The sequence below is a fragment of the Eriocheir sinensis genome, chromosome 12 (genome assembly GCF_024679095.1).
Source record: "Eriocheir sinensis breed Jianghai 21 chromosome 12, ASM2467909v1, whole genome shotgun sequence".
Taxonomy (NCBI): domain Eukaryota; kingdom Metazoa; phylum Arthropoda; class Malacostraca; order Decapoda; family Varunidae; genus Eriocheir; species Eriocheir sinensis.
Window position 1 is genome coordinate 17,095,254 of NC_066520.1, and position 11,845 is coordinate 17,107,098.

The 11,845-nt window shown below is 43.0% G+C and overlaps 1 long non-coding RNA gene across 1 annotated transcript; it reads right to left on the minus strand.

Moving 5' to 3' along the window:
- Positions 1 to 394: 394 nt before the first annotated feature.
- LOC126997510 (uncharacterized) lies at positions 395 to 8,190 on the minus strand. The gene is made up of 3 exons (XR_007752165.1): positions 7,585 to 8,190; positions 1,806 to 1,849; positions 395 to 737 (listed from the first exon to the last, which is right to left on the minus strand). It is a non-coding gene; the product is annotated as an uncharacterized LOC126997510 (long non-coding RNA).
- Positions 8,191 to 11,845: the final 3,655 nt, after the last annotated feature.

Genomic DNA, 11,845 nt, shown 5'->3' on the forward strand with positions numbered 1-11,845 from the left:
TAAAAAGCCTCAGATCTTTTTTTCCATATATAAATTCAGTCATTTTCCCGTGCCTCTAAAGCTCTGCAATTTCCACCTCATCTCCAAGCAGTGGAAACCAGCGAAATTGGTACTTTTGACGCTCCCGAAGCCTAAATAACGTGAAATTAAAATAGTTAACCTTGGTCTGGTGTTAATTTACTTTCCCGGGGTTTTCAAAGGACTCAACTCGATAGAGATATTTCAAATTATAATCACTACTTATACATATACTATAATTTGATTTTTTGATTGCTCTCTCTCCATATATATATATATATAGATATATATATATATATATATATATATATATATATATATATATATATATATATATATATATATATATATATCCATATATAACTATCTATCCATACATCTCTCCTTCTCAACTCATATTCCTAAATGTTTTCGAATGGAATATATTCATGCATTGAAAAAGTAAATGAGAAAACATCCTAAAGACATTTAATTAGATGCGCAGCGGAGAGACTGGATAAGTTCCGGGGAGTAATCTTGTGTAGGACATCAGGCATGAAAAGACTCATCTCATCACGGCGCGGGAGGCGAACAGAATTCTTGCGTCAACAAACAAACTCTCGGGCCGGGAAGAGCAGCCCCGCGCCGCCCTCACGCCTCGAGATGTATTTCTTAAAAAGTCAACGAGGAAAGTTCCGGGCCAGGCCACCACTGCCTGCAATGTGACGTCCTCCACGAGCCTGCCAAGGAGGGGAGCACTTAGGTCACATTAAAAATGCCTGATATAACTAAATACTATATACACACTATATGTTACAACTGCTTAAAATATAACATTGCGATCAAAGCGCAAAACGTTACATCAGAACATTTATTTTATGGCCAATTTACGGAAGCATATGCGTGCTGTAAAAATATAATATTTTTAATACAAAATGATTGTAAAAATAATCCATTCATCTTAAAAGATATATTAAAACATTTATTTTTTTACTTTCGTTTATTTGGCTGTTAAAATTACTAATTAAATAAACGTGATACTTTAGGTACAACTATAAAAATATAAACCATAAGATTTACTATATGACTACACTAATGTAATCGAGGTGTAGATATGACTGAAGCTGAAGACTTGAGAGTCACACGCACTCACGACAACGTAATGGTATAATTTTAGTTAGAGAAATATTTTCTCAATAAATATAAAATTATCAGTGTCTATGAACGTTACGTGACTAGAAATTATTTATGCTTTGATAATTATTCTGCGTGTTAAACTAAAAATGACTATACAATGTATTGTTAAATATTTTATTAACTGGCATTTACAACTATAAGTGAACACGAATTGTTTGATTACAAAGTTTTTACCTGAAATATCCTGTACAATATACACAGGTTCGTCGCAGACGGCGCAGCTGACTGTCTTTGAGGCTCTTGAGAGACAAGGAGTGTTCAGCTTCTGCTGCCCTCACGGCCTGCTGATGTCCAGTTCTGACTCTTCATATTTCAGCATTTAATCATTCGGGCTCCACATACTCTTCTACTTCTCTGATCACCCGCGCATATATGTACGTACACACTTTCCAGGAGCAAAACCCACCAAACACGTCCTTAAACTTCCCCACGAGAGAGCAAGCGACGCAATACTACCTTCCTCTACCTGACCAAACTGCTGCAGGGGACCCCACCACACTAGCGCCAAAAGCCGGGCAGTGTACACGTGAAAAACAAAAGTGTGGGGTTTTAATACCCCACTCAAGTCTCCTAGAAATAAGGGGCATGCACGAGAAAGATTGAACACTCACCAAGCATCGCCAAGGGGAACACAGGGAGCCAGTTCGTTGCTATTCTGAAAATAAACGGAAAGCACACTGCATGCTTAAAAAGGTAATTTTAATTAATATAAATTATTAAAAACGTCCATTAACATATCAATCAATGCATTTAAATTGAAATCTAAGGACTTAAAACAAAGAATATCAAAGAGTTTTCCCTTGTCTGCATGAAGCGTCTGCTCCTAAGTGGAAAATTAAAAGCGGTGGAAAACAAACAGCAACTCATCATATGTTTGCGAATATTACCATGGGAAAATCCATTAAAAATTACATAATGCGTCCCAGTTCTACCACATACGAATATAAGCACCAATAGCACTCAATATTCAGCTATTACCCACACTGTTTTTTGAGGTTTGCATCTTACATTAAAAATAGCCGTGAGGATATTCCTTAATTCGTTAATCTGCGCAATTCTACCACTCATGACAACACTAATAACCTAGCCCACTAATGAGGTGATGATTCCAACACTCCCATGCATGCAAAGATTATTTATACATATATTTACTTAGACTGTTAGTTAATCCTCCCGAGAACTATAGGAAAAAACAACATTGAGCATTCATTTACATTTAGATTCAATAAATGGCAAGCAGTTGAAGGGGCAAAAACTAATTATGTGGTGAGTGTAAATACAAAACGAAACATAAAAGGACATAGATTTAAAGACAGAAACAATGGCTGGTGAAAGGTCTGCAGGCACATTCCTCTAGCCAATATGGGGAATGTATAAAGATGATAAAACTCTATATGGAAAAAAAGAAGTACATTTTTAACCACTGAAGTAATCATGCTAAAGGCCTTCTACGTGTGTATGTGTGTGTGTGTGTGTGTGTGTGTGTGTGTGTGTGTGTGTGTGTTTGTAACAGTAAAGGAAAGAGACAGAAGATATAGCAGGAGTAGAAGGAGGCTTAAAGGGAAGAAACAATTGAAAATACTCGGAAACTAAACAAAGGACTGGAAGAGAACACAGAAGGAGATGCAAGAGGAAGAGGAAAAAATATGGAAAGAAGAGGAACAAAAAAAATATAGGTGGATGAAAACGTAGTGGCGAGAGAGAGAGAGAGAGAGAGAGAGAGAGAAACTACTAAAAAGTCGATGGAGAATGGAAAAGAGCATCCAAAGAGCGGCACACACACACACGCACACACACACACACACACACACACACACACAGTAAGATCAAAAGAAACTACAGGCTTTGCAGTATTTTGGTAGTAGTAGTAGTAGTAGTAGTAGTAGTAGTAGTAGTAGTAGTTGTAGTAGCAGTAGCAGTAGTAGTAATAATAAGATATACAATTACACAAACAAACGCACAATATAATACAACAAGACCCACAAAGAAAACGGGAGAGAGGAGAGCATCAGGTAACGGGGTGCTTTCGGAAATCATAAATATATACTCTTTTTCTTTCTTTCCCTCGCCACGCCATTCAGCGCCATTAAAAGAGAAGGACAGAAAAGTAGTAAAACTCGTCCCCATCTACCCCCCCTAGCCCCCCAATCCCCTAGCCCTCCCCCCCAACCACGGCCCTCTTAGGCAAACGGAAGCGGCGGAAACAGGAGAAAAAAAAAAGTTGCGAAAACACTGAGCCGGGTAGTGGGACGTATACTGTCCGTATTTTTGTAGAGAAGGACTATGGTGGTGTTACATGCTTGATGAACACACAGTCACCTCCACACGGCAGCTGTTTCTGGTGGTGTGAAGGAGGGGAAGGGGGAGAGGGAGGGGAGGGGGAGGAGGGGGAGGAAAGGAGAGGGAGGAGGAGGAGGAAGCGGAAGAGAAAGAGGAAGAGAAGGAAAAGTATGATGAAAAGATGGAAATGAAAGAGGGGGAGGAAGAGGAGGAAAATAAAGAGGAAGAGAAGGAAAAGAAAGAGGGAGAAGAAGAGAAGAAAAGAAAGAGAAAGGAAAGAAAGGGGGAGAGGAAGAATGGGAAAAGAAATAAGAGAAGAAAAAGAGAAGGGGAGGAAGATAATGAAAAGAAAGAAGAAAAGGAACAGAAAGAGGAAAGAAAGACTATGCACAGTTATTACTTTAGTGTGTGTGTGTGTGTGTGTGTGTGTGTGTGTGTGTGTGTGTGTGTGTGTGTGTGTGTGTGTGTGTGTGTAAGATAGACAGATAGATAGATAGGCAGATATGTAGGTAGAAAGAGAGAGATGTATAAATAAAACGAGTATTTGACAAACATTAAATCAGTCTCACAAAATTAATCGGATCGTTCATCAAAATATTAAAACAACTCTTTGTGGACATCACGGCCTAAGGTAAAGGTAAAAATGGAGGCATACGTTATAGGTGAGCGTGGCCTCGGTGCTCATATCCGTCGCTCAGGTACGCGGAAAGCTTGTCAGTGAATCTCAATTTTCACTGCGTTCCTCAAAGAGTTGTTTAAATACTTCGATGAAAGATCCGACTAATTCTGTGAAATTGATTTAATGTTTGTCAAATACTCGTTTTATTTATACATCTCTCTTTTTGCACTTACATATCAGCCTATCTATCTATCTGTCTATCTTACACACACACACACACACACACACACACACACACACACACACACACACACATCCAATAAAGTAATAAGGGTGCATAGTTTGACATTCGGGCTGTCCTGCAAACACTGACACCCGAATACATATTGACATTCCAACACCAACAAAGAACACTACCCTCGACCACGCACTACTTCGAACACGCCAACGCAATGACACCGATCCCCCGCCTCTTGAGCACGGGTTTGGAGGGCAGATCCACCCCCTCGCTTGGTCTTGACTGCAACCTCTCCTCATGTTTGCTGAATAAACGACCGGCAAGTCTTATGGCCTCTTGCGCCGACGAGAGAGCCACAAAGACCCGGGCAATCCACTCAGCTGTCCATCTCTTCAGCTGCACTAAAACACGGAGGTCACCGATGCCTCTGAGTTCCTGTACGTTCGGTCTGCATGGCTCTCACGTTAAGGTATGTACTAAGTCTTGCTGGAATTCGCTTGTGTGTGTTTGCATTTCTCTACTATCCATTAACTATATAAAAATACCAAAATTACCGGCTTCCTCTGGGTTCCTGTACGTTCAGTCGGCATGGCTTTCAGGTTAAGGTATGTACTAAGTCTTGCTGGAATTCGCATGCGTGTGTTTGCATCTTTCTATTAATCGTTACCTACATATAAACGATGAGAAAAATAGCATGCAGAATAACTCCTCACCCAATACCTTCATTTACATACTTTTTTCTCGTTTTTGCTTTATATTCGTTGCGTGTTCTTGAGTGGACGGGGAAAGGGAAGAGCGGTGAAGGAGGAACTACAGAAAAGATACGAACACTAGCATGCAGAATAACTCCTCATCTTATGCATTCTTTAACACGCCCTTTTTATCTCCTTTTTACTCTCCAATCGTTGCGTGTTCTTGAGCGGTGGGGGAAAGGGAAGGGCGGTGAAGGAGGAACTACATTAAAAGAAACGAAAAAATGATCATGCTGAATAACTCCTGGCCCCATACCTTCTTTCACACACTTTTTTTTTCTCCTTTTTGCTTTCCATTCGTTGTGTCCTTGAGGGGCGGTGAAGGAAGAAGTGATAACAAGCCCGTCAGAAGCGCCCGCCCGAGGGATGCGAGGCGATGGGAGGCGGGAGGGTGTATGAGTGTGTATAAGGGGGGAGGGGGTAATGTATGGTGTATTGCCTAGTGTATCGCCGTTTCGAGGCATGACGTATGTGGCCATTATTAGATGCGACTGGATATTGGCACCCACTGATGACTCTCTCGGGAACACAGAAAAGAATGATTGTGTAGGGAGATGGTGGTTGGTTGGTGAAGCACTTTTCTCTCTCTCTCTCTCTCTCTCTCTCTCTCTCTCTCTCTCTCTCTCTCTCTCTCTCTCTCTCTCTCTCTCTCTCTCTCTCTCTCTCTCTCTCTCTCTCTCTCTCTCTCGCTCTCGCTCTCGCTCTCTCTCCCTTTTAGCTCTGCACTGTGGAAGGACTTGAGATTTTAATGGCAACTGTGATAAAAATAGCGATAGTGGAAGTACTGTAAGATGTTTTGGGCAAGGACTGCTAGTATCTAATGGCAGTGCTAAGTGAAATGGTGTTAATGTTTGTAATGGTGGTTGATTATAGCGGTTGTTCCACGGTAATAATGCTTTCTCTAACTCTTCCCACTCTCATCTCCTCCAACTTCACTTCTTCATCTTTCTCTCCTCCTCAGTCCTGACGGCAACACTCTCATCTATCTCTCTGAACTCTTCTCTCAAACTTTTTCTCTCCACTCTCTCTGGGCTCCTCTCATCTCCCTCTGACTCCTTTATGCCTGTTATAAAGATTCTTCAAAAATGATGTTTTCTCTCTCTCTGGCCAATCCTCAGAAGCTTATATGGACCCTGAGTTGGGTGCCTCCCTTAAAAAAAACTGGCCTGTCACCTGCACCCTGGCTGGTGTTGGAACTTCTTGTCACTGCCGCCCAACATCTTCTTTCCTTGCTGAGTTTATGCACACACACCACCAAGAAAGGTGAGAGCTCCAATCCCCTCAAACTACCGCCCCTATTACTACTTACTTTCTTATCTAACTTAAACTTTTCAATCATCAAGATCCTTTTCCAGCACCTTTCCACCTCACCTCTGATTCTTGTATCTTGATGCTATCTTTCACTGGTGTCGCTAGCATCTTTTCTATATCTCCTAGCTTATCTTCTGGGACTTCTCTTAGCCGTTCTTTGAAAACTTGGTGAAATTTTATGATTTGGTGAAAAGCTTTGAGTATTTTCAAAATCTCTCTCTCTCTCTCTCTCTCTCTCCTTCTCTCTCTCTATCTCTTTCCTTTCTGACTCTATTTCTTCTCTCCTCTCTCCTCTCTCTTTCTCTCTCTCTCTCTCTCTCTCTCATCTCTTACTAAGCTCTCTCTCTCTCAGCTCTCCTCTCTCATACTGATAGTCTCTCTCTCTCTCTCTTTCTATCTTCTCTCGATATTTCCACGCTGACTGCTCTTCTGAACTTGCTAACTGCATGCTCCCCCCCTCCCTGGCCCTGCACTGACTTTCTTCATGCTCATCTACTGTCCAAACCCCTTATGCAAGAGTTAACCAGCATCTTCACTCTTTCATCCCTCACGCTGGTAAACTCTGGAACAATCTTCCTTCATCTGTACTTGAACTCTTTCAAGAGGAGGGTATCAGGACACCTCTCCTCCCGAAACTGACTTATCTTTCGGCCACCTCTTTGGATTCTTTTTAGGAGCAGCGAGTAGCGGGCTTTTTTTTTTATTAATGTTTACTTTTTTGTGCCCTTGAGCTGTCTCCTTTGCTGTAAAAAACACACACACACACACACACACACACACACACACACACACACACACACACACACACACACACACACACGCAAATTCAGTCACATTAACATCATCACACACACAGCATCCAGGTCGTGTTATTACGTTATCGAAACCCGATCGAACCGTTGCTTCACCGCCTCTGAGTAATGTGTTCAGGTGTCGCCGGGCGCTGAGCTACATCAAAACATTATGCGGAGGACAAACAAACAACAAGGACACGTGGTATAAGCTTCATCGGCATCAATTCCCGTGGCGGACTTTACTTAATAATAGTGGCTGCCTCTTAGTATCGTCGGGTATCCGGTAATTGGAGAAACAGCTGATGAGTGTAACCACAGAATGATGCTTCAGGCAGGTCTTTCATAGTGATGGAGAAATCAAAATGCTTTATCCTCCTCCTGTGGGATGTAAAATACCTCGTCCTCTGTGGCCATCCGTGTCAAGACAGCAGCTGCGTACAGTGGCAACACGATTTGCACCCTGCCCGCCGCCATTGCTGAGGGACACCAAGACTTCATTTCGACTGGTCCGGTGACGCAAGAAAAGTATCCAAGCACCCTGAAGACCTCACGACACTGTTTATGAAGCGCCCACAAACCACTTGGGAAGACATACAAGTGGCAGGACAACAACTTAACGGGAATACTCAGTCAACAAGTCAAAAAAGCTTGGCTGAGAGGACACTGATCTGTATTTACCCGCGGGTGGAAGGAGACTAACCCCACAGGGCGTCACGCAGGGCTGCCAACATGACAATCGTTTCTTAGCAGTTGTAGAACACTTAAATGTTTCTCAGCAAATCAGAGGCACCAAAGTTTAAACATTTTAGAAGTGATGCGACCTCACGCCTAGTTACTGCCGCTGATAGCCGTCACTGGCATGGTCACGGTGAACTGGCTATTTACTTCAATTTAAATGCTAATCATCAATCAGCACACGTAATGAGGAAAACGATTACGGTTATTTCTCTACTGACTAATGGGTACTTAACTGCGTGGAAGTAATCGGGTAATAAAAACTTGATTCGGTATCGTGGCGGTTAATGAGTCCTGTGTGTCCGCGAGACGAGCCATCGCGCTGCCACGCCCGACCCCCGCCGAGCCTGGGACCATAATAATTATTCTCAAACACATTTACGTTACGGACTCACATTTGACAGGGTTTTTGTAGGGGTTGTGGGTATTTCCAGAGGTACATTAATCACCCTGGTGGTAGTTTGACCCTTTAGTACCATGAACGTGAAATAGCACTCATGAAAACAATAAGCACTCACATTTGACAGGGTTTTCTTAGGGGTTGTGAATATTTCCAAAGGTACTTTTGTAAGCCTTATATTACACACTCACATTTGACAAGGTTTTCGTTGGGGTTGTGGGTACTTCCAGAGGTACTTTTATGGCCCTGGTGGTAGTTTGACCCTTCTTCTATACCCTGAACGTCAAAGAACGCTCAAGAGGACCCGATTAATCTCCTTTACAGTCTTCAGGAATAGTTGGCAGGAGAAGTGCAGGAGTCTGGGAATACCGACCCTGTTCCCGTGATACCTTGCGACTCGATGGTGTTTGACGATTGAAATTTACATAACTGACGGAGGCTGAGTTTTTTTTCTTTTCATTTTGACAACGCACCTTTCGCCTTTGTAGTTTAATGGTTCCTGACACGTAGCGTACAACGGACCTACGAGTCTTAGGACCACTTCCTGAGAAACAACAAAGAAGCAACTCTCGATCCCTCTCCCCCCCCCCCTCTCTCTCTCTCTCTCTCTCTCTCTCTCTCTCTCTCTCTCTCTCTCTCTCTCTCTCTCTCTCTCTCTCTCTCTCTCTCTCTCTCTCTCTCTCTCTCTCTCTCTCTCTCTCTCTCTCTCTCTCTCTCTCTCTCTCTCTTTGGCATCATATTTTACATTTTCCCCGCCATCCTTGCTTCCTCTCGTGGCCCAGCGCTGTGGAAGGCTGTGGAACGTGCGTGTGTGTGAGACCGCCACCTCCCTCACCTCGGCACACTTCCCTTGCCCTTGCCCCCCCCCCCCCTCTCTCTCTCTCTGTCTCTCTCTCTCTCTCACGTGATGGTGAAATACATATATGCTTTGTCGGGAGTACTTTCACCACATTTTCTACCTCAATTTTGCATTCAGGGGATATGTTTGGGGTTAAAACTACAACGGCCGGAGATAAAACTGTCTTGCATTATATTTATGGTAGCGAGAGAGGATGTACTACGACCAGTTCAGCGAAACTAATGGCAGAACATTTTTGATAGGTAGACTATTTTTTTAAAGGTATGGCACTCGTGAATAAACAAGACGACTAAAGGGGGAAGGAAAAAAATAACAGTAAAGAGGGGTACAATCTGTTTTAATATCATCTTTAATTAGGACAACACACACTAACAGCCGCCACGGAAGTCAGGTGGCGCAGCCTGGCCGAGGTGTCCCTGTGCAGCAACACCGCCGCTTTAAGAGTGAACACGTCTTCAAAACTCCCGCAGTTCAGTGCCGTGAATAGCGGCGCTTCTTTCATAAATTCAAGGTGCGCCTACTAATTAGCGAGGAGAAATATGCGTGGAATCTGCTATTGTACGGATCAGAGAAAAATGTACAATTGTTATACGAGCAGAAATCCCTCAGCGTGACGAATGGAACGAGCTGCCCTGCGCCTTCCCGGCCTGTATAGTGAGCGTCGGCTTTGTATACAGATAGCACCGGCACATACGTCAACGTTTGCTATTTAAACATCAACGTTCAAAGGAAATGTTTGCAATGTATTCCATCAGGAAAAAACAGGGAACGTTTGCCGTCTGTTCCGTCAGGCTATGCAGGAAACGTTTGCAGTGGCCTTCGCCCTGCGTGGCTGCAAATGTTGACTGTTTACTCCACCAACATTTACAACAAACGTGTAATGTTTGCTTTTCGAACTGTCGTCACACACACATCATCAGGTCTGAAGCCTAAATATCTTGTTTCCAAAATTCAAAATCATAAATATAAACAACGCAATTTGAATGACAACAGTTGCCAATAAGCCACAACATTCGTCACTGACTAATATTCAGACTGTTATAAGCGCCGAGTTTTGCATCTGGACTGTTGAACACGAAGCCCTAAAATCAACTTGACCCTCATCAAACGATCCCATTTCGAGGAAACTGGGGACAAATTTAAGATGTAATATCAATAGGCGCTTATTTCAGTGGGAAAATACTGTTCTTGTAACAGGTAAAAATCAATGTTACCAATAAATCGCTGATGCTCATCCTCTCTGAGGCTCGTGTGTACCCTGGGAAAACATTATATTTCTACGTAGCAATTTACTGAACCCTTAGCTTATGTTAATAGTTCGCTGCATAAATATAGTTAATCAAAATGCCAACTTTGAAGTTCTCCCGTGATTAGCTTATTTAAGAGATTAATCCTCCGAACACGGGTGAATAACAATTTGGATATAAGTAATTAGCCACAAAATTGAAGTTTTTCATTTTGCCCGCGGCCTCGTCCGCTTAATTAATGTGTAGCACGCGGGGAAATTGCTTGTGCATATTGCATTGTTTGCTTGGAAGAGAATAACCACTATAAGCCTGTGCACATACTTGGTCAAGCTATTGGAACAGCCTTCTTTACTTTTACAAGTTGTGGAGCAAAAACATATCAGATGAATCAGTCATCAGTTAAGAGAAGAAAAACACACCATCGACGCGCACAACACTTCTACCCTCACCCAGAGTGCCGCCACAAGCCAGGCAGAAGTGTCCATCCTTTCGGGGTCATCAACAGGCTGCGACAGACACTCAATAAGACGTAACCCTAAAATACATGACGCTGCAGCTCTCCTCCCCCCATCACTTCTAACCTCCCTAAACTAAACGAACTAAAAAAGAATACCAATTCGACAACACGATAATGACATGTCACAAGAGACCTTCAGGGCTGGGAAAGGCGATGCGGAAACGAGAGGTATTGCTTATTAGAAGAGAAAAAAGGCAATACAATACCGAGAGTGCACTTGAAAAGACTTTATTGCCAAAACACTAATCGCTAATCCGGGAGTATTAAAAGCTCGAATAATGGAATCTCCGGAGCCAATAATGCGTGGAGCGAGCGACAGGCGAGGAAATCAGAGTGAAATGAAAGGAGTTCGATCCGAAATGAAATGAGAGAGAGAAAGAGAGCAAGTGTGTGTGCTTAGGCGTGCATCTGCGTCAGTGTAAAGATGCAAGACAGAGTACCACTAGCATTACACACATACACACACAATACAAAAGTCAGTCGACTCTCAACATGCAAATTTGCCACCGTCACGCCGCCACGCTACCTCAGGACAATCTCAGAGCGTCCAGGGTCAGTGTAAAGATGCAACACAGGCCACTAGCACCATTACACACGTACACATACAACACAGAACCAGCTGACTCACAACACGTATCATATTTTCCACCCTCACGCGCCACGCTGCCTCAGGACACCCTCGGAGCGCCCGGGGTCATTTTCGGACACCTCTTTGACTATTTCCCTCCGGAGCGCCGCCCGAGAGCTTCCCTTTGAACCCTTTTCCACTCCGACACGAGCCTCCGTGCGCACGAGTAAAAACTATAAAAGAGAAAAAAATATAGAGTCTAGTGCGAGGCAAAACGAGTATGAACACTGCAGACAAATTTGTGCGAAGGGACGCAAAAAGTGTACATCTA